General features: G+C 41.5%; 1 long non-coding RNA gene across 3 annotated transcripts in view; it reads left to right on the forward strand.

Annotated features, from left to right (window-relative positions):
* The first annotated feature begins 2,535 nt into the window (after nt 1-2,535).
* LOC124225094 (uncharacterized) overlaps nt 2,536-26,383 on the forward strand; it is a 35,753-nt gene continuing 11,905 nt past the window's right edge. For 2 of the 3 annotated variants that reach the window (XR_006884988.1, XR_006884986.1), the window contains exon 1: nt 19,077-20,364. This is a non-coding gene — a long non-coding RNA (uncharacterized LOC124225094). Of the gene's footprint in view, nt 2,669-19,076; nt 20,365-26,383 lie in introns of those variants that run through there. The other variant, XR_006884987.1, reaches the window with a different exon arrangement.

Here is a 26,383-nt window from a genome sequence, read left to right on the forward strand (position 1 = left end):
AAACTTCCACATCCCTGGGGATGAAAAAGCACTGTTTTACAAATTTAGCATCTGCTTGACCCTCCCTGGAATGTAACATTAAATGTACTTGATTATCACTGTCAAGTGGATCATCAGTGAAAATCATTATCAACCCTATATGTGTTTTGGGTATTTTTTTGTTTTTCAGTTGTTCCATTTTTGTTTAGTTTTAGATTCAGATGCCAAAATTACTGGGTGCACATAGATTTTTTTTTTGAGTTGAGGAAGAGGATTGCATTATATTCTGACTTTTCACAGCTTATATTGATCTCTTCTTGAAAATTTTGAATCCCTTCTGTATTTAGAAAACAATAGAGAAGGCTGTCTTTCTTAATGGTTTCACCATCCTCCCATTCACCCCAAATAAAAGCTTTTAGAATTATCGCCTCCATTTCTCTCACAACTACATGTCAAGTCCTCTTAATTCCACCCTCAAATTATTCTCACATGTATCCCCTCTTGTCCTGCACCTTAATTGAGGCTCTCAATCTGGCTCATTCTAACAGCCTCTTAACTGATCGCTCAGACTTCAGGATCTTCTGTTCTGGACAGCCTTTGCACTGCTTCCTAAACCATGGTTAGACTACGACACTCTCCTCCTCTGTAGCCATGGGCAGCTCCTCATCACACAGGGAATAAATATAAAGTCCTTGGCATGCTATTCAGAACCATGTTGAGTCTTGACAATATTTTATCAGCTAACTTTCGGAAATTAAAAATGAGTAGAAGAAAAATAAATGTATACAATAAACTGGACATATTACATAAAACCTATTGTCCAAAAATCCACTCCAAAAGGAATATGTGTTTGTGTGTGTGTATATATATATATATATATATATATATATATATAAACGTGGATAGATAGACAGGTGTATATATATATATACATACAGTGTTATAAGTGGTTACTAGGGTTTTTAGGCAAGCCCACAAAAGTCTATTCAATGTATAATTATAGGCAAACTACTGTGCTTGTGTAATTAAAACAAATTCTGCAGCAAAGCCAACAAATAAAACAGGAAAACCACTAAGATTTACAATTATTTTAAGAAATATATCTTGACTACTGGCCCTTCAGGTGACAAGATGGACCGATAACTACATTTGTCTTAATAGCTAACCTTTACTATGTGCTTACAATATGCCAGGCCATGTTCTAAGACCTTTACAAGCATTAGCATTACAAGTATTTGATCTCACAACAACCTTATAAAATAGGTATTATTATTTTCCCCATTTAACAAACAAGGAACTGAGGCATAGAGAAGTTAAATAACTTGCTCAAGGTCACACAGAGAGTGGTAAAGGTGAGATTTGAATTGAGGCAGCTTGGTTCCAAAGTTCCCACTCTAAATGACAAAACTAGATTAAGAGTCACTTGAGAGTTATTGGGAACAGTCAGGGCCAGTTAATAGTGGAAAATGTGCAGGAAGTGTCTGAAGCTGGCAACAAGAGACTGGCTGGGGACAAAACTGGGTAGTCAGGATTGAGTACTGGGTGTATGATGTTTCGTTGAGGTCATTTTGATGCTAGTGATAGTTTGACATTCACACAATTCATTTCAATAAAGAATAAAGCATTACATTTTCAGCTTTTAAAAAATCATCGGGTACACTATGCAGAAAAAAATCACCCTAATGTCAGGAGGAAGTGAAGGTCAGATGGGGGAATTCAGGGATGGGGCTGTAGTCAGAGATGTGGCAAGAGATGGTGAACCTTAGAAATGGAGTAAGGTGTTAAACATACTATTTGTTCATTTTTAAAAGGTGATTCGGCTTGATTTTTGTTGTTGTTAGTGCCATTGAGTTTATTCTGTCTCCTAGCAACCCTGTGTGCAGCAGAGCAGAACCCTGTCTGGTGTTTTTGTGCCATCATCTCACCTTGTGGAGCTATATCAGACAATGCTCCACTACTATCTGTAGGGTTTTCATGGCAAATCTTTTCAAAAGTGGATGGCCAGGTCCTTCTTCCTAGTCTGTCTGTTTGGAAGCTCTGCTGAAACCTGCCCACCATGGACGACCCGGCTGATATTTGAAATCCTGGTGGCATAGCTTTCAGCATCACAGCAACACACAGCCACCACAGTATGACAACTGAAAGATGACTGGTGTGGTTCCCTGAACCGAAACGAACCTGGGCCGTAGCGGTGAGAGCGCAGAATCTTAACCACTAGACCACCAGGGCTGGCTGGCTTGATATTTAGGGTCATAGAATGTCCATGGTGTCAAAATGGGCTAAACAAAACGTCCAACTTCAAAGAGGGACTTGCAGGAGGAAGAGGTAAAGTGGTGAGTGCTAACCACAGCCTGCCTTGGGCAGAAGCAGAAGGAAGCCTCAGGCCAAGTAATGGAAGGAAAGTTGCTTTCTGTTTTGGTTGTCAGTAAGAGCATAGAATCAAAACACCGTTTTTGCAATGGATGAGTTTACAAAATTGCAGGAGGTGTGGCGAGACTTAAAGACAAGACATTTTTGAAAGGTCTTTTTGCTTTGGACTATTTCCCATCTGAAAATTGGGATTATTTGATGAAGTGGTGTCACATCTGGTAGACCCATGGATCAAGACAAATAAAGTACTGTGAGAAAATTGGGATACAGAACCAGGTTCAAACCCAGGCTCCACCGCTTGCCATCTGTGTGTCTTCAGGTAAATCTCAACCTCTCTGAACTTCAGTTCTTTCATTGATTAAAAGGGAATAATAATCCTACCTAAGTCTCAGGGTTGTTGTGGGCCTTAAATTGTGCCTAAGCTAGTCAGCATTCAGTAAATGTTCATCAAATGACAAGAGTGGTTAGTGCGATTACAGATGAGTCTCTATTTTATTTTTCTGTATTTCTTACATTTTCTACCATGAACATATATTGTGTTTGTAATTAGAAGCAAAAAAAACCCATTCTTTTAAAAAATGACAGGCATAATTTCCCATATTTTCACATTTGCTTTTTCCACCTTTGTCTCTTTCGTGTTTCTTTCCGCTGTACAAAGCATGGATCCTCGCTCCACAGTGATATTCAGAATATGCCGTGAATGTCAGTTGTTCCCTCTACTCCAGCATGGCTTTACTGGGCTCAGCTCCCTGTACCCAGGACTGCAGCACTGAAATGAGGCAGAGAGTCACTGGTAGCTCAGTGCCCGCAGGGAGCTCTCTTCTTTCCATTACATATCGATCCCCCGTCCTGTCATTTCCTGTCTGCCACTCAGCTGGATGCTCCCAGCCATTCCCAGTCCTCAGGGGGCTCCATTTCTTTCTCCTTCTAGTTTCATTTATTCAGTACCAAGGCCTGGAGGCACTGACATAGGCTGCAGGAGGCGAGCGTCAGCTGGTCTTTGAAAACCAGGGAGAATGTGGGCGAGTGCATTAAATGAAGCAAAGTGCTGGCAGGAAACCAGCTTCTAGTCTTAAAGCTTCCTCTGCTTCTCCTCTTTTTCTTTATAGTTTTAGGTTTATGGGTCCCAGATCTCCATATTTGCCTTCCAGAGATGCCTTAGCAAGAAGAGAAAAGATGGATGTATGGATTTAAGGCTGACTTACAGCGGCCCCTGAAGCATTCCAGGACCAGGAAGCATAACCAGGGGCTCTGTCACATTTGAAGCTACCCGGTCTGCCTACCATCTCATGCAGTAGGCCTATTTTCAGTCAAGGGGGTAGGGGAAACCCAAAAGGCCAGGATCTTTCTGTGTGTGGGCTTCTAGGAGCTAAAGGTGTGGTTCGTCAGCTTCCTCTCAAACCCATTCCTGCTGGCTTGTTTCTCTCTCAGCAAACATTGCTGCCATCCACCCAGCTGCTTAAGTCAGAAATCTAGGAGTCATCCTTGACCACTTCCCCTCCTTCACATCTCACATCAAATTATACACGCAACCCTACTTCTCCTCCTCCTTTAAAATGGCCCTTAAAGCCTCCACTTCTCTCCATTTCCACTGCTATCAACCAGTTGAAACAATCATGCTCTCCTGACTCTAAAACTGAAATTCTCAAATAGGATAGTTGTTTGAATGCCAGGTAGACCGAGATGACCCCTAGAGAGGATAAGGAATGTGTAAGGGTCACATAGGTCATCAGTGACAGATCCAAAGGAGAATCCAGGCTTCCTGGTCCCAAGTCCAGCACTGCTTCTGGACACCGCCATGTTCCATTTGTTCATTCATTCACTGTACTGTATTGAGACCCTGATAGGTGCCAGACACAGTGCTAGACACAATCATTGTCTCCGTCTGGGGCTTCTTCAGCGTTACCTCTGGGAGTGGCTCCCCATGTTGGGTTATGGTTGTCTATTCGTTAATTTATGTCCCCTCACTCCTGCACATTCTCAACTGCAGACTGAGTAGGGCATCTCTCAGGCTCCTGCTGAGTTTCTCATTCCAGCATTCTACAAGTTGGCTTCTGCATGGTCTCCTCACAAACAGTTTCTGAGCTAGTGGGGCCAACAAAAAATACACACATTGAGACACTTCTCCAGAGGAAACACTTTATGTGATTCCAACATTTAAACCACAAATAAGTGGGAATATTTCCCTCTTGGCCAAATTTATAGTCTATATAGGAAAAGGGAACAGGAAAGTTGATCTGCTTCAGTTTTCGTTTCTATCATACTCCATAACTTCTTGTGAAGTCAATGCTCAGAGCATAGTAGGTTCTTCAGTGAACCCAAGATTCCAACTGATTCATTTAATGCATGTTAACAAAGATGTACTATGTGCCAGGCACAGTAATGGGCACTGGGAGCACAATACTGTATCACATAGACAGATATCCTGCCTTAGGGAAAATTACAGGCTAATGGAATCTGAATTAACCTACTACTTAGTTTCCTTTTCAGTATTATTTGTTTCTGGATACCATCTTTACAAATTTCAAGTATAGGATTATAGAATCTTAGATTCTAGGAAACATAAAGGAGATATTCATTTGGCCCAATGCCTTTCTGCCCTTAGCCAAAGTTTAACTCTCTTTTACAATATCCCTGTCAAATGATCATGTGGTCCCTCCTGGGACACCTCCAATAATAAGGGATTTACTACCTCCAAGGTGATCTATTTCTAAACAGCAGAAGGAGTTAGAATGTTCTTCCCTATGTTGAACCAAAATTGGTCTCCCTAAAATTTGCACTGTGTTCTGCCCTCTGGGCCGACACAAGACAAGACAGTCTCTTCTGCTCTGAGTAGGCCCTGGGCTTATTAATTTCCCCAAGCATTCTCTTCTCCAGATCAAACATCTCCACTTGATTTTCTACCTTTCCGTATAAACATGGTTTCAAGCTACTTCTCTAGTCAAATGGCCAACAGAGCTACTCCCTCTCGCTCCATGGAAGCATGAGAAGAATATTCACATAAACAATATTATTCTCCTTGATTGTCCCATGTCAAGCTCAGAGATCATGTGATCATAGAGCAAACTTCTCCTACCCCTGCAACAACCCATCACATGCAAAACTCTGTAGATAGCTTTGAAACAAGCAGGTCAACTTTGTTATTCACAAACTAGAGCTAATAATATTGAACTTTCACCATTGCGAATATTAAAAGAGATAATGAATGTTGCATTAAATACTTCAGCAAGTAGTGGTTGAACACCCATGATTAGACACTGTGCTGGGCTCTGGGTAGGATATAATCCTGAAAAAGAGAGATGAGACCTCTACCCTTATGGGGCTTACAGCCTAGATCCTGAATATGAGCTGCTTTCCAAGGGTCATATGGTTTGAACTGAAGCCCAGGGGTCCCCGTGACCTTAGCTGGAAGCTCCAAAATGGTACCATTTTTATGATTATCATCATGATGAACATAAATACAACCATATTAATGCAAATTAAGCCTTTAGGTATTCTAATTTCTTTGTGAGCATAATGCTTTTAGAAACTCAGGAAAAACCGTAGTGGTATTTCTTATGAATAATAACATTATATCACAGATTGTCTCATTTTCTCCTCCCAGAAACCCCATATTTCCCATAAATCAGGGAGGTTTATAATAAATGAGCTGAGTTAGCTTCCACTCAGTGACTGTTTATTCAAATCTGGATCACTTTCCTAATTTGGTCAAACCGAATGCGAAATTCTAGTGCAGAACAGCAGCTTCATGGAGGAAGGTGCAGCTGTACTTATAGGTATGGTGCCTGGCTCACTTCCCCCCTCCAGATGTCTGCTAAAGCAGTTGTCTTGTCCATAAAGTTGTCTTCAGCTGTCATAATGCAGTAGATGACAGGATGTGCTTCCAACTTCAAAGAGGCTTTCAGCTTTTCCAAAAGCTGTGTCTTGGCTTCCTTATCATTTCACATCACAGTTTGCTCAGTGTTTGGTCAAGGAACTGATAGAAATGGAAGAGTTATTTACCATAAAACATGTAGTCTCTTTGCTCAATTGAAACCACTGATCTTCCTGTTTCTGTTGCTGTGAGATAATCCACCATCTTGGTGGGGTGTGCATGAAACCACCACCTAGGGGAGGGGAGTGACCACGGGATGTCATCATCTGTGTCAGAAGAGTGGTAAATATTTAGCAGGAAGGACTTTACATTTTCCTATCTGAGAGGATGCTCCACGTCCACCATGCTGCTGGGATGAGAGTTAAGCCTCCTCTACTGATTCTATATGCTGACGAGATTTTTAAATACTGCCTATGTCTTGGTGTGTTAATCATAATGATATTTATAGTGGCTGATATTTATAGTGACTAATATTTATTATCTACAATTAGCCTGGCATCGTGCTTGGCATGAGATATACTTTATCTCAGTTAATCCTCACAACGATTTTCTGAGGTAAACATTATTCTCTTTTTTCCTGTGGGGAAACTGGTTCACAGACAGCAAGTGGCTTGCTCCGAGTAATTTATTCCAAGCGCCAAGATTCAGGCCTATTCCCATGCCTGCAATCTTTTTACTCCTTTGCCCCACTACCCTGTACACGTGAATCCCAATCCAGAGTAGAGGGGGCTAATCTCAGGATGTCCTTCTCCCCAACTTGTCCACTGTCTTTCATTGTTTGTGTCCTTTTCTATCTCCTACATAGGATCTAAGTTCCTCTGAGGGGAAGATAACTTATTCATCTTTGTATACCTCCCCAGGGAAGAGAACATAGTAAGGTGTCAATAAGTGCATTTTAAGTGAAAACACTCTCACAAACCAGAATACAATGCTATAGCTAGACTTTCTGACTCCTACTTCAAAATTACAGAAAGCCTCCCATTTTAAAATTAATAATGAATCAAATCACCTTGTATAGACTATGTGATAGTGGCCGTGGAATGATGGAACAGTAAAACCACTTTTTACTATGGCTCCAAATTGTGCATCCTTTTGCTGTCCAAAGCCAGAGAGAATAAAATCTTCCCATCCTTAGTGTGACACTCAAAAGTAGTTGAGCAGAGACATGCAGTTGTTCAAAGATGGATAGAAGAACTTGCCGCTCTACACAAATACAGAAGCTTCCCCAGAAGTTCAAGAAACTGGTGGCACTCATGGTGCAGAGCACATGGGAGGAAAACTCTCCCCTTTATTCAAGGGGGGCTTCACTTGGAGCAGTTGAAGATTGAGAGACAGTTCCTGGCATTAGTATTTAAGACTCCAACACCTGAAAGTCATCATTCCAATTGGAATGGAAGAAAAATGGAACAAATAGATGTATAGGGATCAGCAAGCCAGGAAAGAAAGCAGACTGAGATGGTAACAACAGCTCTCCACGTTTATAGAACATTTCCTATGTTCCAGGCACTTATGTTATTTTTTTTAATCCTTACAACAGTCTAAGGGGTAGGTACGTTTTAAAGATATAGAAAAGAAACTTAGAGAAGTTAAATAACATGCCCAAGGCCTCCTTGTTGGCAAGTGTAGAGCTGAGTGAATTCAACCCAAGTTTCTCTGACTCCAAAGTCTAAGTTCTTAACCATCAATGCTAATCGTTAACTACACTTACCTAACCATCTCATTTGTTCCTTGGTGAGCAAGGACTAGAGGTTAAATACTAGAGATACCTGCATACTATTTATATTTATGTAAAAGCTAAATGTATAGTTCTTGTTTTGTAAGATGAGTGCTATCATTCTAAATTAATCTTTTAGTTGTCAATATCAGTCCAGGCTAACAACCTCCTCTAGATAATATACAGGGACATCTGAACTCAGTGTCTCCAAAGTGACAATTTTGTTCAAGAAACTGATGCCCAGAGTGGGGAGACCAGATAAGCAGCAGCCGTTACAGACTTGAGCCTGATGAAAAATGCTACTTGTTTCACTTATATTTGTAGAGTGGATTATGGTGTACCAGGCATGTCATATGTATTATTTCACTTGATCCCCTAAGGAAAATTATGAGGTAGTTAAGGCAAGTAATAGTATCTCTATTATACCAATGAGGAGACTAGCCCAGTATTATAAACCTATTAAGTGGTAGAACTGGGACTTCAGTTCAGGTCCTGAGAATCCAACTTCCAAATAAATGAACTTCTAGCCCTTTTAATCCTTCAATAATGTGGATGGAACTGTGTTCAGGTCTTGACTCTGCCACACATCTCTCTGAGCCTTCAGTTTTCTTCTCTGTCAAATAGGGGATGAGGATGTCTACATCACAGGATTGTGAAACTAAGTGCAATAATGTAGATAAAGCCCTTTTGCTAAAATAGTGAAAAGAACAGACGCAGATCCTACCCTCATGGACCATACAGTCTGGAGTTAGGAGGTGGGGAGTGAAAAACAAAAATTCAATAATTATACGCTTAACGATCAAGTTACAATAATAATGGGTGTTATAAAGGAAAAATACAGACCACTATGCAAGTGTACAGTCAGGGGAGCTAGCCTTCTGTGTGGCTCAGGGAAGGCCTCCCTAGGCCGTGGCAGCTAAGCTGAGACCTGAAGGATGAGTGGCAATTAGCCAGGTGAGTGGGGCAAGGTGGGAGGATTGGGTATGGGTTGCAGCAGAGACTGTTCCAGGCAGAAGGAACATCACCACTGATGAAGAATCTTGGTGCCCTTGAGGAAAAAAGAAGTGACTGTGTGGCTGGAGAGTAAAGAGCAGGAAGAATGATGTGAAAGGATCCTGGTAAGGTAGGCAGCCTCCAGGCCATGTGAAGCCTTGCAAGTCAAATTAAGCATTTTGAACTTTATCCTAAGAGCAATGGGAAGTAATCAAAAGGGCTTTAAACAAGCGGCAATATTAGATTTGAACTTCCAGTTCCTAACTAGGGAAAGTTGGGATCTTTTTAAAAAGCTTTCCTTTCTTTTTTTAAACACTTCTCTATCATCCTTTACATGGCAAAGAGAGACATAGGTTGTGTGTTTGAAATGTAGGATGAGAAAACCTAGACTGAGGCACGTACCAGCTCTTCCCTTTACTACTTTCAGGATCTAGGACAACTCAAAGACTCACCTCAAAGTCACCTCAAAGACTACTTCTGTTCTTGCCATCTAATACAGTTGCTGCTCTCTCTAAGCAAGAATTAATCTTTAAATCCTAAAAGTATGTTGAAAACCAGTCTGCATATTTCTGGGAAACTCATTGATCCATTCTTTTTGCTGAGCAAACATTTATGAACCATCAGCCATGTACATGGCATCATACTGGGTGCTGAGGGTATAGAAGTGGATAAGAAAGAGGTCCTGTACTTTAAGTACTTACAGTTTGGGGTAGAGGTAGGCCAGGAAAACAAATAAGTAATCACAGAGAAGTAGGATCTATTACAAGCAAAGAAGCAGCAAAGGAATAACTCACAAAGCCTAGAGTCAGCGGAAGTTTTTTGGGGTTTTTTTGTGAGGAACCCTGAGTTAACATCTGTGCAAATCTTCCTCTATTTTGTATGTGGGATGCCTCCACAGCATGGCTGACAAGTGGAGTAGGTCTGCGCCCAGGATCTGAACCTGTGAACCTGGGCTGCCAAAGTGGACCGTATGGAACTTTAACCACTTAGCCATGGGACTGGGCCCCAGGGGAAGTTTTTAGACGAGGTAATTGGTACATAGAATGTGCTCAGTACCTGTCAAGTAATGTATGTTGAGTAAATAAAAGTTTGAATTGAGTCTTTTTGCCCCAACTTTATTGTGATATAATTGATATATAACATTGTGTAAATCCAAGGTGTACCATGTATTGATTTGGTACACATATATTGCAAATGATTACCACTACAACGTTATCAAGCTGAGGCTTGAAGGATGAGGGGAAGCTTAGCAGGCAGAATAAGAGGAGTAAGGAATGAACAATCACAAATACTATAAAAGTGTGTTTTTTGAGATTATATTATCACCAGTCAACTGGATGAGTTGAAAGGGAGAGATTATAGGTGAGAAGACGAAGTGAAAACCTGAGACAGGAATCCAGGTGAAAGGTGAAGAGGACTTGAGATTCCCTCAGCAGTTATCTGGCTGTGCTCAGTCTGCCTGGCACTAAGTTGCACTCAGTAGTACAGTTTATGGCTTGTAAGCGTTATTTCTTCTCTACATGAATGGAAATCTCTTCTCCTTCACTAGGGCAGAGACCATGTCATCTACTGAAATCTTTATGGCACCTAATACTATGCTCTTTATCCCATGTGCACCCATCAAAAGTTGGGTTGACAATTGGATTCACTGTGCTGGAGTGGGAGTGAGCTGGAATGAGGGAAAAGGGAAAGGATTCCCCTTCTGTCTTGTACCCTAGGCATTCTTCCCTCCCATAAGAGGGAAGGCAGCATCTTAAACTCAACCAAACCTGCTTTTTATCTTTCCCCAAAAGCCTGGTATGTCTTTTCTCTTGTTCTGTTGCACCTATCTACCCTAGCTAGAAACCTCAAAATAATACTGGAAGCCAAGGATAAAGCTAGGGGGAAAAATCATTTTTTAGGCTTCTGAGAACTATACTTTTTCCTCCAGGATCTTCAAAAGAATTTTCCCTCTCATTCACACATAGAAAGAAGTAGGTGATCCTAAGATACAGCAATGCCACTTCTCTGAATCTACTCTAGAGACACACTTATACACGTACCCATAGAAGCATGTATAAGTGTGTTCTTTGTAAGAGTGAAAAAGTGAAAATGGCCTAAAAGCCAATTAATACAACATATGCTAACTAAACCATGGTATATTCATAATACAGAATACTATGCTACAGCTAAAATGAATGAAGTAAATCTATAAGCATTAATGCAGAAAGCACTCCAAGACTGATTGTTTAGCAAGAAAGGTAATTTGAAGAATGATAGGTAATGTATTATAGCATTGGTGTAAAAAATAATCAACAACAAACCAACAGCCCCAGACAGTAATTTGTCTTCTAGGCTACATATATATGCATTAAACGCATAGGAAATAGTCTGGGAGAATACACACAAAACTGATTAAGTATTGTCTGTGTTTAAATTTTTTTCACAAGTGTAATCATGCATTCATGTGTTCATGATTTAATTAAAGTATCTTTTAAAATAAGAAAATCATTAAGGATGTACAGTACTGTTTTTAATAGTGAAAAGTGTAAACCACCTAAATATCCAGCAGTAGAAATACTATTAAATCAATCATGGTCAATCCGTGTGGCAGAATTTAATGAAAATGATACTGTCAAGGTATGTTCACAAATGTAAATAAGTTAGTAATCTCTAGTTCCATTAAAAAATAAGCAGATACTAATTATTATGTTCTGAATTATCCCAATTTTTTGTTAACAAATATATGCACAAAAAGATTTGAGATAATTTTTTATAAAAGGTTTACAGTTGTTTCTACATTGGTGGGATTCTGGTTATGTTTTCTTTTGCTTCTTTCTTTCTTAGTTTTTCTATAAGAAATAAGTAATAAGAAACAAAATTATTTTAAGAAATATAAATGAAATGAGGGAATTGAACTAGGAATGACAAAAGAAAGAAAGGTGAGAGGAAGAAATACGCAATTGTGGTTAGGAATAATACAGAAAGTAGGGAAAAGATGTTGTTGGGATGTTTTTTAAGGAGATTTTTTTATTTTCCAGAAAGTTAAGGGGAAGGATATTTTTGTTCTCAGAGTTTTTCAATATACTCTCCAAGCCATCAAGTTCCTAAATATAACCAAAGATGATGATTTTACAAGCAAGCAAATATAAACATAGTAGATGTTTATATTTCTACATTAACAACATGACATTGGAGATGCAAAAGTTGTTTCAAATTGGCTGTATTTTATTTTTTGAAAAAAATTTCCATTTTGAGTCCCCTTTTAAAATGTAACACTCCCCACCCCCGCCATGCCTTTAAGTTTTTTAAAAAGGCAGAACAAGATTAACATAGCAACATTTGGGAGTGAGGATGGAGAAGAAAGGAGCAAGAGAGAAGTGGGAGAGGGTTGAACATTTGGGAGGAAGGGGAAAGGACAGACATTTTGCAGAGCCTTATCTTATAGTGTACTATGCAAACTTGCGTATATATTCAGATCATCTAGGGATCTTGTGAAAATGTAGATTTCGATTCAGCAGGTCTAGGGGGCGGGTACTCTCAGGTGATGCCCATGCTGCTGTTCCATGGACAGTTTTGAGCATCAAGGCCTTAGAGTCTGGGAATTTGCTCTTTTACTTTGGTCGATTTGCATTTCACATGGGAAACCTCTGGCCATGATAACCTCTTTCTGACCTAAGGTGGGGTTTTTTTGTTATAAAACCAATTAGTGGAAACTTTTCAGAAAGTCATTTTACCACATACAAGGTATAGTTCAAGGTCCTATGCATGGAAGTGAGTAAAATGGGAAACAGAATATGCAATGGGCAGGAGCCCCTGATATACAAGTGTTATTTGTTATAAAGGGTGTGGTATTATGGAAAAAGCCCTGGACTGGATGTCCCAAGACCTGGTTTCAATCCTAGTGATCATTAGCTAGTTTTGTGTCTTTGTGCCAGTCATTTCTCTCCGGTTCTCTGCTCCCTTTTCTGTCAAATAAAAGAATTGATCTACATGGCTTCTAAAATCTTTTCAGCTCTGACACTTGAGGAGTCTATAAAGGAGATCCTATATCAACAAGAAGGGAAGAAAAGAAAGATGTGCCACCACACACACAGCTGCCAAGGATCCTGTACATGTGATATTATAATGGAAGAATTTTCCCCTTGTCTGCCCAGATGCAAAAATGTTTTTGGAGTGAGAGACTGGGAAGCTTGCCTGGTATGAAATCTTAGTACCCCGACTTCCTGGTTTTGGCAATTTAGAGTCTTGGGAATCTGTCCTAGCCCCTGTAAAGTAAGCGGACTGTGTAAACAGGCCCTCCAAGAACCTCGAAGTGGCTCTGGTAGCTTTCAGATCCTAAGCTCCTCAATCCTTGGAGCCACCCTCATTCCCCTACACCAATCAGGAGCCAAATTCTGAGTTCTCTTGAGCTTAAGGTCCCAGCCAAATGGCCCTACTGCCTTCTTGCTTGTGAAAGCCTCCAATTCCCAGCCTGTGGCCAAATCCAATTTTTGCAGCAAATCAACCCTTCCCCCAGTAGCACCCCACCGACCCTGAGTGTCTCAGATGCTGCAGACTCTATTTAGGCTTGTAGCAGACAAGTCTAAGGGAATTGGGCAGGCCAGGCAGTGACACTTCTTTCTCTATGTTTGAGTGCTATCCTCAAAGTGGGGATCAGCCCCTGGTATGATAAGCACAGGGTGGGAGAGGGACCTGCTGTGGTGAGATTACCCAGACTCTGAGACAAGCTCCTGCAGCTCCGCCTCACACCTCAACAGACCTGCACTCCTGTCTTTTAAATTACCAAACAGGCCTGCGGCTATTCTAACAAAGACTCACAAGTCACCTATAAACACGCCAGCTTCAGGCCACTTCCTGTGGTTTGCCTAAGCCAGCCAGGAGGGCAGATGAACACTGTCCACGTTCCTGAGACCCCTTCCCCTGCAGCTACTCACGCAGGGCCTGGCCTCCTGAGGTACCCACCTGGGATGCAGTGACCTTGTGGACTGCAGGAGGAGTTATTTTCCCCTTTAGCGCCAGCCTAGGCTGGGCTGAATGATGGGCGTGCTGTTACAAAGGCTGCTTTTCATCGTGTTCTTCCTTGGTATTTTTGGTGTCTGGAGAGGACTTCCTTTCCTCCTATGGTTAATTAGCAGCATCATAGCATTTTCCTTTTCTCAACAGAAAGTCTGTTCCCACCCCTGAGGCCAGGCAGAGGAGGTGGCAGGTGTGGCTAAGTACTCCCTGAGGTTAACCTCAAACTTAAACTTAGAACCATACTTGTCTAGAAGCAATGTGAAATGCAGGATTAGCTTCCATTTGGGGCAGAGTTGGCAAGTGGGCACAGGTCCCTGGCAAGCCAGGGGATTGTTTTCTAGCGTCTCAGTCAGGTGAGGAGACAGGAGAAGGGGGTGGGGAACCAATGCGTGTTTGACACGTTTGTGAATTGTTCCTACAACAAAGGCTTTTTTAAAACAACAGAGTGGAGCTTTATATATTTGAATGAGAAGCACACAGAAGGATCTATTGTCAGAAGAAAAAATTGTATGAGTAATTGTGCATGACTTCAGTCTTCCCAGTTAAAATGTTAGGCTTGTTAAGGATGACTGTGGACATTCCTGTGTTTTCAGCGTGGGGAAGACAAAGGAAGGAGCTCCTGGGAGGTGAGGAGGCAGGTTGTCTAGCAAGACAAGAGAGGCAGGAAACCAAGAAGCTCTTTCCCCCACTTTTCCTTGCTGGTTCCCATTCTTCTTCTACTTAATTGAGGTACCACTTCCTACAGGAAGACTTCCTGCCCCTATCCCCTTCCCCCATGTATTATTGATACATATCTCCTGTCTTTTCATTATTTACTATACTAGAGACTATTGATAGGCTGTAGAGCAGTGAGCATGGATGCCAGGACCAGACTCCAGCACTTCCTAAATGTCTAACCTCGGCTAAGTTATTTATCCTCTCTATACCTCAGTTTCCTCATCTATAAATGGGAATAATACCTACCTTGTTTATGAGGGGATTAAATGTGTTAATATATATAAGGCACATAGAACAGTGCCTGACATATACCCCATCCTTAGGAATGTCAAGACATGGTGTGTCTTCTGCAGAAAGTTGGCTCTTCCTGGGGCAGGCTTAAGAGAACAATATGACACTGAATGTAATGGAATACATGAAAAAATCACAATTCTAGCCATCTCAACATATTGCAATATTGAAGAAATAGAGAGAAAAACAATTAGCTAGTGGTAATATTAGAGATCAATAGGTATTTTCTCTTGTTCTCTCTTCTGTTTATGTAGACTTATTGCTTAGAGAGTTGCCATAACAACTCTAGCCAGAAGCTGAACTTTGACCTTTCCTCGAGTTTTAATTTCTATTTGTAACCCAATCTTTAATTTAGTGGACATCATACAACATTTAAAGACCTTGAATAAAGCATTTGTACCACTCTAATATATAATTATCTGCAAGATAATAAAATAATTGTAATTAACTGCTTTTACCTAGTTGGTTTACAAAATTTAAACTGACTGCTGCTTATAGAACATTATATCAGGCACCTCACAATAGAAATAGGAAACTAGAGCCAGGGTCCCTACTCTCAAGGAAGTTATATGTTAGTGGAGGAAGTAAAGATAAACATACTAAAAACTAGAGAAAATAAATATACCAGAAACATGTAAATAGTGTAGAGCAGTGTAAAGTGGGCTTTGGAGTCAAACTTTAGGTCTATTTCTTATTAGCTGTGTGACCTCAATTAATTCAGCTAGCTTTCCAGAGTTTCAGCTTCTTCATCCACCAAATGAGAATTTTGATGCCGACATCACAGGAGTGTTGTGAGGCTTCAAAGTGATAATATATGTAAGTGTCTGGCACTTTTTATTAAATGAAATTATTTTAATTAACAAAGACACTGTATTCCAACAGCACACTTTGTTGTCAGAAATTTTATTATCAAGAGGAGAGATAATGGGAAGAGGAGGAAGCAAATCAAGAAGGAGAACCAAGCACAAACATATACCTACTCTCCTGCCATAAATCCCTTAAAAGAGAAAAGATAGCTTTTAAAATCAGTAGGTGTCTACCAGTACCAGCAAACAAGAGAAGAGGCCAAAATTATGATAAAAATCTGGATAGGAAGCAGCTGGGATCAGGGTGGTACAGAACCCAGAGCAGAGTATTAACATACTCCAAACACTCTTAAGAGGAAATTACTTTGAAGGTAGGAGCAGAGAATCTCTTAGCTCAGAGGAAGCAAATAGAGAGAATAGGAGGGGGTTGTGAAGCAATCATCAGAGTTATTAATCTTTAAACTGCCCTCTGAACAACAGACCTCTCCTCCTCCCTCCACTTCAGGAGGAGGTAGGTGTGTGTGTCCGGAGGCGGGGAGTGGGAGTTGGGGGTTGGGAGGGTTATCCACGGGTAAGACACAGAGCCTCACTCTAAGAAAGGAAATCATCTGTCTGGGGAGGGCGCCTGCTGGGGAACAAGGGCCTGTGAGAAAAGCAGGGTTGGAAGTAACCCCAGCTACCTTCGACAGACACAGAGAGTGGAAAAAGGAAAAGCTGTTCCTGCCCAGCCTGTCATCTGTGACTTCATCAGGTTAAAGGCCTCCTTATTTTGGCATTTGAGGATGGACGAAGGACTGAGTAGGGAGGAGTGTGGTCCCCAAGCCTGCCTCTCTGCCTGCTCCCAGCATCTTACAGGGAAGTCTGCAGTCAAAATGTCCTACTCAGAGTCGTGACTAACCCTCCATTATCAAAAGAGCCTGCAGGGGAAATGGATAGCTCAAAACTGAAGTGAAAAAAACAAAATACCTACTAATTAACCTATCCTTCAAACACAGATATTAACGGAAAACTAAGAATCACCAGATACTTGAGGAAATTTAACAGCTCTAAAGAAAAGCACTAAGACGAACAAACTGAAAACTGACCCCAGAGAAAAGACAGGTAAAGGAACAGAAAGGAACACTTAAAAAAATTCTAAATAGCATCATCCTCAGAAAGATGCTTGAGGATATTGTAGCAGACTGCTGTGAAAAAGGAACAAACAAATGCTATGACAAAGGAAAACCAATAAACAAAAAGGAAATTAAAAATGATGATAATAAATCCAAAAAAGCAATAGATGGGATGAATAATAGGATGGATATGGCAAAAACTGGGGGTGTTATCCAGAAGCTAAGTGTGAGGAAATCTCCCTGAATCTACAGAAAAGATGAAGAATGGAAAATTTGAGAGAAAAATTAAGAGATTGCTATGGACTGAATTGCCCCCCCAAATTCATATGTTGAAGTCCTAATCTCAACATGAATGTATCTGGACATAGGGCCTGTGAGGAGGTAATGAAAGTTAAATGAGGTCGTTAAGGGTGGAACCCTAATTTGATAGGGCTAGTGCCCTTATAAGAAGAGGAAGAGACCCCAGAGCTCTCTCTCTGCTGTGAGAGGACACAGCAAGAAGGCAGCCATCTGCAAGCCAGGAAGAGAGCCCTCACCAGAAACTGAATAGGCTATCATCTTGGTCTTAGCCTCCAAAACTGTGAGAAAATAAATTTCTGTCGTTTAATCCACCCAGTCTATGGTATCTTGTTATGACAGCCCAAACAGAGGAATACAGAGACACAAAAGATTGATTCAGAAGTGCCTCCATTCATTCAAAACAAGTGCCAGGAGGAACTGAGAATTGGTGGGGAAGAGATCCACAAAAAATAATTAAAGAAAATTTTCCCAACCCAAAGAAAGGCTCAAGACTTCATAAGGCCTGCCAAGTGTCAGGCAAGGTAAATTTTAAAAGATGCTTTTTAGGCAAATATTTGGGATGTTTCAAAGCCAAAAGGGCAAAGAGAAAACCCTAAAAGTATTCAGAGAAGAAAAGCAGGTTATCTACAAGGAACAAAAATAAGATTGGCTTTCAGATTTTTCAAAGGTAACTCTCAGTGCTGGGCAGCAATGCAGCAATAACTTCAAAATCTGAAAGAAAATAATTTTGAGCCTAGAATTATGTACCATGCTAGCCCAACTAGTGTTCAAATGAGAGAGCAAAATAAAGACGTTTTCTATTGACCCTTCAAGTTGTCAAAAATGAGTAAACTTGATAAAATGCAGCACTAGCAAAGTTTCAAGGGAAATGGCACTCTCAAACCCTGTGGGAGTGTCAGTTGGCACAGCCATTTTTAGAGGGCAATTTGGAAGTATGCATCAAAATTTTCCATTTCCAGCTATGTAACCTGGAGAAAAGCTGGTAAAAATGCACAAGAGGCTCACACAGCAGAGTGGGGTCAATAGTGCAGACCTTGGAGTCAGAGTGCTGTCATGCAAATCCCAGCTCAGCCACCTATTAGCTTTGGGATGTTGGGTGAAATTACATTAGTTGCCTCAGCAGTGAAACAAAGATGATAATATGTGGTCTCTATTTCATAGGGTTGTTCTCAGAATTGAATGAGTTATTACATGTAAAGTACTTAGAACAGAGCCTGGTACAGACTAAGCATTCATAAATGAATATTATCATATATCGAATATATGGATATTAGATGTTATGTAAGGACGTTAGACGATAGGTTGCTTCCAGTTTTGTGCCACTGGAAATGTGACGTGGCAGCATTTGCAGTGGCACGGTGTTGGACCACATAATATCTATTAATAGGAGAATGGTACCACCATACTATGGAATACTATGCATCTGTTAATAAAAAGGTCATAAAGTTATACTAATTCTATATGCTATCATGGAAGGGTCCTAAGGACATATTGCTAAATGGAAGTGAGGGAGAGAAAGCAAATTGCAGAACAAAATGTCCTGATCACCCCATTAAAAGATACATGAATGTCTATATTGGACATATATCCAATGGTATACCATGGCAGGACAAAGTAGGGGGTGCTGTCTGCCCTGGGTGTAGGCAATAAGGGGATGCATTACTTGAGGATAATTTTAAACAATAACTTGAAAACAATAGTAAATAATAATAAAATCTACTTGATCTGCTTTCTATTCTCACCATGAACAGGGAAAACAAACAATGTCAGTGATAAAATACTACTCCTTGCCAGGCCAGCCCACTCCTCTTTTTCCCCAAACCCTATCCCTGTGTGCTATTGCATCTTCCTAAGTGCATAGAAAAACTACTGCAGAAACTTATTTACAGTACTTACTAACTAGGAGTATAATTTACAGAAGGAAGTGGGGTTGAGTAGTGGTGAGTAAGATTTTCACTTTTTACTTGCTACTTATTGTTTTTTAAAAAAATTTTGTGAAGAATATATTCCTTTGTTTATGATATTTCTTGTATAGTTAAAATTTTTTCAATTTGAAAAAATAAATAACATGGTAGGCAAAAGGATTTATTCCAGGAAGTCAGAAAAATAGAGTGCAATGATAGCATATAATCATTCCTGCAAATATTTTAGATCATAGAATATGGGTTAGGTACAGTGACTGCATTTTCAGAACTAAAAATCAGAATTCAGTGTCTGCCAAAAGATTTTTGGTACCACTTCTGAGTAGGAGAGGAAGCCTGGGACGTCCAATCTTGATGCCAAAATAATGGAATTTCTGGGACAGTCTGATGGCTTATTATTGCAAACAGACTGTTTGAAACTAGGCCTGTCCATCAATCCCCAATCCCATTCCATTTTTGGATCCTGTTGGAACGGAGCTCCTCCTGATACAATACCAGCTTAAAACCTAGCATTCACCCTGCCTTACCCTACCTCCCCCAAGTCCTGGGCCTCACAGCCTTTGTTCCCCCTGAGATCTGCCAGGAGCCCTGACAGAGCACTCCTAACTTCTCGATTGCCTCAGCAGCATCCCCAGGCATACTGTCTGCCTCACCTAAGAGGGTAGCTATTTTTCTAACTCTCTATCAGCCCTTCTTGTTACCTACTGGCTTTCCACACCCATAGCTTGATTGCCTTCTGCACCCCCCCCCCCCCACACTCCCTACTAGCCCTCCTACTCCTCACCCTACACTTGGTGTACAGCTGAGCTAGCCTGGCCTGAGCTACTGATACCAATCCTGCTGAGGCTAGCACAGACAGTCCCAGATGCAGGGTAAGCTGAGGCTGTGAAAATGAAATTGCTGGGTACAGAAAGGAGGAGGGTGATAGACACAGAGAAACAGGAAAGAGTTTGCCAGGAAGCCAGACTGGTTGAGGGCTGAGTGGAAAAGAGAAGTTGAAGCAGGACTCACAGAACATCTTGGGACCAGTAAAGGAAGTGGGAGAGAGGTAAGAACTAAATGTACAGAGCAGTTTTAGTTCCAAGTGTGAACAAGGATGTCAAGGTAAATGTATGGATTCATCGCTGAGAAGGACAAAATGAAAGGCTCCAGTGGGTCCCGAGCCTTCTGCTGGGGAACGGAGAAAGAACATGTGAAGAAAACCTGCTCCCCACCCTGACTGCGTGACATCGAGCAAATTCCTTAACCCCCTGAGCTTTACCTGGAAGTTGGAGTCCTTCCAATTTAGGTAAGTAAATCTCTCAGGCCAGCATTCAGGAAATCTGAATTTCTTTCTCCTTCTGTCACATTGATGGTGATGATAAAAACTCACCTGCAGCCTCTTGTTACCCACTCCGTCCTCAGAGCAAGCAGTGGACACACCAAATAATAGCTAACTGTGATAGCTAACGTTGATTGAAGGCGTATTATTTGAAGGCTCTGTTCTAAATCCTTTGCAGTATTAACTCAATCCTCACAACAACCCTATGAAGTAAATTATATTATTATTCCTAGTTTAAAAATGAGAAAGTCAAGGCTCAAAGAAGTTAAGTACTTTGCCCAAGGTGCATAGCTAATAAGAGACAGAAGCAGGATGAAAATCCAGCTCTAACTGTAAAACCCATGCTCTTTACCACTGCACTAGATTCCTTCCCAATAGTAAGGCAGAAAATAGAGAAAAGGTTAAGAAGTTAAGGTCCTATCAGAGGCATTGATGGAGATGAGCAAGAAGGCTCCTGTTATCCTGTTGCCCTGTGAGAGAACAGCTGCTCTAGGAGTCTTCCCAAGAGCTCCCATTTGACAGTGAGACCCAGGAGAAATGCTGTGGCCAAGATGAAGTCATGACCCCCTCCCTAACTGCTAAAGATGGGTGATGGCATCTGAGAACAAGCCCATCACCTACGTAACCAGTGCAAATAAAGCTGTAGCTGGGGCATTGCCTCATGTTATGAAAGCATCTTGCAATAAAGGATGTGGTAATAAGTCCAAACAGGAGGGTTATGAGTCGGGAGGCAATCTGGAATAAGCCTAGTCAAAGTTTGCTCATGTGTCTACAGCTCTGTCTACTCTAATCCCAAATGTTCCATTCTGTTCTGTAGGCAGAAGGCCTTGGGATGAGGAGAAGGGCCTGAAGGAGATGCTTCCTGGGGAAGGTCAAAGCACCAAACAAGTATAAGAAATTACCACTCTTGATTTACTAAAGCCAATGATAGAGGTTTTTCATTATCACAGAGGTGATAGTCATCACCACCACTTCATTTAATTATCCCCCCATATATTTATCCAGGAAATATTTATAGAGAGCCTACTGTGCTCCACGGCCTGTGCTAGGTGCAAGGACACTGTAAGGAGTCCCCATGAGCTTACAGGGTAGTCAGGAGACAGCAGAAAGAGGCTCTTCTAACACAGTCGGGTAAAGCTCTTCCATCACTGAGGGCCTGCCATGTGCAACCATATGGCCCTCCCTGCAAGGAGGTAATTGTGCAGGAAATACCTTCTATAAGCCAGAAAGGGCCTTTGAAGTAGTCTGTCTTCCTCACTGTATGGAGAAGGAGGCCATGGACCTGAGTTACGAAAAGGATAAACTGCAATTCAAGACTGCATATGGTAAGTATCAGCTGAATAGCACTATCACAAGTACCCCAGAAGTTTAAGGGAGACAGGCATCACTGGGAGTCAAATCTTCCTGGAAGAGGTGGGACTTAGGCTGGGCTTTCCTGGAAATTTTTTTTTCCTAGAAATAAATTCCAGTGTCTGTGTATAAAGGGGAGACACCTAGTTTTTAGACATTGATCAAGTTGTTCCTTAAGTCTATCTGATTTTCTTTTATCTGGTTTGTTAATCACCCAAAGTCCTTTAGATCTGCAATTTTTCATTTGTTTGTTTGAGAGGATCTGTTATGATATGATTAGTTGCACAGGCTATGGAATCTGACAGAGTTGGGCTCAAATCCAGGCTCTGCCATTTTCTAATTGTGTGCCCTCAGTTTCCTTATCTGTTAAATGGGGGATAATACCTACTATAGGATTGTTATGAGTATTAAATGAAATAATACATGTAAAGCATGTAGCAAAGGGCCAGACACTGAGGAAACACCTAGCATAGCTCCTTAATTGTTGTGGTAATTACTTACCTGCATGGACCCTGTAACATTTACAGTGTACCCTGTATTCATTCAGTTTACATTAATTCTTTTATCAAACTGTTAGGCGTAGTGCCAGCCTCCATGCCAGATGCTGGAAACAGCCATGTATCAGACAAACATTGTCCCTGCCTGCTCAGGGCAGTCTGGAGGGATGTCAGACATGTAAACATATGCTTGAAGTACAGTGTAAGTTGCACTGTAAATAGGGGCAGCTAGTAGTTATTGGTGGTCAGTTTTAGGTGGGCTGTGGATTTGAAGGGCCATACCAGGGCCTGTGGGACCTGACTTCACCAGGGAGCAGCTGCCCTGGAGGCTGAGCTGAAAGATGCCCCCACCTTCAAAGTCATTCCACTCCTTGACAGCTCTAAGCTCCTCTATATTTTCTACAATGTTGTTTCCATTTAATAACAGAATAATCTGAATAGAAAAGAAAGTTCTCTTTTAATAGTCTGACATCCAGCAGAAACTACAAGAAGCAGTAAAAATGTACCTGAGCTTAAGCTTCAAGCACCCAAGATGGCTCCCAATGATCCATGCCTCCTGCAAGTTACACTCTTGTCTATTTCCCTCCTGCGTTGTACCTTGGTTGGTCTACGTGAGCAACAGAAAATGGCAGAAGTGATAGCATGGCACTTCTAAGATTAGGTTATAATCTTGGGTGATCTCTCACTTATACTCTCTCTCTTGGATGACCGCTTTGGGGAAAGTCATGTCTTGAGCAGATGTATGCAGAGGCCCACATGGCAAAGAACTGAAGCCTCCTGCTGACAGCCACATGAGTGAACTTGGAAGTGGATTCTCCAGCCCCAATCAAATCTTCAGAGACTATAGCCCTAGCCAACATCTTGACCCCATGAAAGGCCCTGAGCCAGAACTACCCAGCTAAGCCATTGCCAGGATCCTGACTCTCAGTATATATGTGAGATAATAAATGCTTGTTTTAAGTAACTAAGTTTTGGGGTAATTTGTTTTGCAGCAATAGATAACTAAGACAGTGCCCCTTTCTGTGCTTCAAGCATTCTGCTCCTCCCCTGTCACAGCACTTACCATACTGTGTTGTAATGACCTGTTTATGTGTCTGACTCTTCCTCAGACTGTGAGCTTAATGGAAATCATGTCTTATTGTCTTTGTACCCTCATCACCTGGCATGTGCTTGACCCATAGCAGATGGTCAAAAACCTTGTTGGAGAAATAACTTGCAATTGTATAGCACGTTAGAATTGACAAAGCATTGGTGCATTCATTCTCTCATATAGTCTTCATGGCAACCCTAGGAGGTAAGTACTAATATCATCCCCATTCAACAGTTAAGAAAATTGAGGCTTGGTGACTCGCTTAATGATCTCAGAGCCAGTAATTAATAAAATCAGGACTCAAACCAAAGTCATCCAATTTCTAGTCTATGTTCTTTCCTCTGCGTCAAACTGCTCTTCATTTAGTTTAGGGAGGTGGGATGAGGGTAGGAGAAAAATTAATCTGGAGAATGGGGTGCTGTCCAATCATGGATGGAGCTCCACAGAAGGGACAGTGGACAAGAAAGTGGTTCATTTATGAATAGGCCAGTTCTCTGTGGGCCTTCCCAGCACCCCACATTCAATATCTCATTTAATTCTCACAAAAATCCTAAGATGAGAAATCAGTTGTTTTTATTCCCACTTCACAGATGAGGAAACTGAGGCAAGATCTCACATATGTTTAATAATAGAGCTGGGACTCAAGCAAATGTATTCAAATGTCTAGCTAAAGGCTCTTTTTGTAAAACTCAAACTGCTTCCTTTTCTCAGTACTGGACAGCTGGGTTGGGAGTCCAGATAAATTTCTGATTCCAGCAGGAAAGCACAGGGCAATTATCACAGTCTCAGATGATGAGCAGATATGACTAGTACAAGGATTCTACCTGTATGGCTGTGTCCCACTTCACCCTCATGCTGAGCTCCAGTTACTAATTCTCAGGCCCAAGGTCAAAGGTTTCACAATATCCCTTTTATCAACAAAAGGAAATAAGCTGTTGTGCTTAGAGTCAGTTTCAGTTTGTACATCATTAAAATGGGAAAAATAATCACAGTGATGATTAAATGAGACGATGTGTGTAAAGTGCTGGCATGTAATAGGTGTTTACATTCTTAATTTAATGCTTACATTACTAGCATATAAATACTCTTCTCCCTTCCAGCTCTGTCCTATATTTCTATAGGATATTTTCAGGACAAGAGCACTCATCCTTTTGTGAGCCTCTCTTCTCCCCATAAGCTGAAAGCTTAGCAGTGGCAGTGGAAAGTAGAAGGAGAAGAAACTTCTGAGGGCTCTGTGCACAGTCTTCAGCCTGAAGGGAGCTCTGCAGTGGGATTTCTGCTTTATGTCAGCTGAGCAGTGGGGCAGAAAGACCTCCATCCTTGGAGGGCAGGTATCATGGTGAAGAGAGGAAGACCCAGCTGTTCTGTGGGCCCTAATGGGATGTGGCTCAGGGCTGCCTGACGCCTTGCCTAGTTGGGTAAATTTTGGCTGTTCACTTCCATCCAAGAGACCTTTCACCTTGAGGCCTCAGTGACCAGAAAAACATCCCAGAAGGCAGTAATTTCTTATTCTCCAGGGAGGCAGGGAGCAGACAGTTTCTGGACTGGATATGAGGGACAAACCCATGAACTGTGAGAGGGCCTCCATGCTGAGGGCTCCATCTGATCCCAGGAAATGGAGGGCTGGCTCCATGTGCTAGAAGACCCAGCTTCCTGCCAAGAAGAGGATCTCGGCTTTGTCCCCATGAATGCCAGCATTTAGATGTGGCTGTCTAGGGTTTCATGGATGGGCTATGGAGATGCCCAGGCTCCAGCTGCAAATTGGAGTGAGCCTGTCTCTTGCAGTCCTATTCAATGCAGTTCAGAGCAATTAAATGGCCAAGTGAGAACCTACCAGGTGCAGGCCTTTGAGGAAGCAGATGATGTTGTGGAAAGGCCATGGGCTTTGAAGTCTGAGAGGCTTCAGTTTAAATGCCAGCTCTACCACCTACTAACTGTGACTTGTAAAAGATGCTTAACCTCTTTGGGCCTCAGTTTCTTTATATGTAAAGTAATTGTAATAGTAATGCCTGCTTTGCAGAGCTGAGATAAAGACTAAATGAAGTTATCAGTAGTGCCTGCTGCTGATCAGTGCTCAAACTATTCTTTATTATTAGGTTTCTTGGGGGGATGGAGGAGAGGAGAATAATAGCAATATTTAGGGAGATAGTGCATGTAAAATTCACTATAACTCATTTGATTTTTTTCAACCAGTATACATTAGAAAATCTCCTAAGTGCTAGCAACTAAAGTGGAGATACAAGAATAATGGCCCCTGACCTAGAGGAACTCAGAGTTTTGCAACTGAGATGGATGACTAAGCAACTAATTTCTATCAGGGTTATAAGTAGTATGAGAAAAACAAGTGGAAATGCTATGGGAGCAGAGAGGAGGAGGAGCTGACACTGTTGAAGGGGTTAGAAGAGGCCTTGCTGAGGAAGCGGCTCTTGGGCTCCATTGGCTGAGTCTTAAAAGATGAACAAACAGGAGGTCACCAGGTGAAGTGAATGTGGAAGGTCATTGCTGATATCAGAGACAATGTATGGAAAAAATTCAAAGACATGAAAGAGCTTGGTTAGGGGTATGGGACCATGGAGTAACTGGCTATAAGGGACATGATAAAGGGCCATCAGCCTTGAGAGATACTATAAAGACCTTGCTTGCCTGCTAAGGAGTTGGGACTTTGCTCTGGAGGCAACAAGGGGGTTTTAAAGCGAAAAACAAGATGATTAATTTGTTTTCAGAAAAGATAACTGGGTGGAGGATGGAGGATGGAGAGCAGAGGGGAAAGAATGGGAGACTGGAAGCATATGGAGATAAGAAGCTCATCTGGGTTACGTAATCAGGAAGTTGGTGGGGGATCAGGAAGAGAGGCTAGACCTCCTGGCTCCTGGTTCAAGCTTTCTTGATTAGATTGCTTCTCCTTCCACATCTTTGAAACCTGCCTACTAAGCAAACCTTGCCCTAAAATTGCAGTGCACATGTGAACGGGAAAATAAAGCACACAATATTGCTACTAGGTTTGAATTGGACCAAGGCACCTGATTTTTATCCATGGTTTGCCACAGCG

Source organism: Equus quagga, chromosome 14, assembly GCF_021613505.1.
Source record: "Equus quagga isolate Etosha38 chromosome 14, UCLA_HA_Equagga_1.0, whole genome shotgun sequence".
In the NCBI taxonomy this organism is placed as follows: domain Eukaryota; kingdom Metazoa; phylum Chordata; class Mammalia; order Perissodactyla; family Equidae; genus Equus; species Equus quagga.